Below are 757 nucleotides of genomic sequence, written 5' to 3' on the forward strand. Positions count from 1 at the left end.
ACATCATCAAGATAGCAACTACTGGAGGCCGGCCTCATGCCTGGGGTGAAGAATGGAAATAGTTGAAAGAAACTGACTCAGACCTGTCATTGTCTGGGTCTGCAAAGCTGCACTGAAGATCTGGCAGCTGGGCTTTGGACGATGTAACCATTTTTGTTCCCTTCTGATAGTGGGACCTTGAATGGCCCACATAGGTACTTTCAATCCCAGTTGCCTCATGTGTAAAAACTTCAGGGAATGATACCTAACTCATGGGGTGGTTGTGAAGACTCAGATATTGTAGTCACTCAACTTATGATTTGCTGACTTAATGATGGTACAAAAAATGCACATTTAGTAAACATCACAATTTGAATTTTGAATCTTTTTCTAAGGCTTTTGTGTGCCCAGGCACCACAGATCACAATGGAAACAGCCTATACATTAAACTCTACAGTGTGTGTGCTACTAAGCTAAAATGTTCTGGAGATTAGATCTATAAAGCACATTTTATGCTGAGTTTTCCATTTGCACAGACTTTATCAAGCTGTAACCTCATCATAAGCCTAGGATTACCAGTGTGTGTGAAGGAGTATGTGAAAGTGCCCAGCACACCACTGGTAAGCGGTAGTTATTCACTAAGTTACTCACGGACCCCTGTGACGTTGAACTCAGTGTTATCACTAGCTAGCTTTTTGAAATGAGGGCTCAGTAAAACTTAGCTTGTCTGCAATACCTCATTAGATCCTGGTTCTAGAATCTTCCTATTTTTCCCCTC

This window comes from Nannospalax galili, unplaced genomic scaffold (genome assembly GCF_000622305.1).
Source record: "Nannospalax galili isolate Female #2095 unplaced genomic scaffold, S.galili_v1.0 scaffold158, whole genome shotgun sequence".
NCBI lineage: Eukaryota > Metazoa > Chordata > Mammalia > Rodentia > Spalacidae > Nannospalax > Nannospalax galili.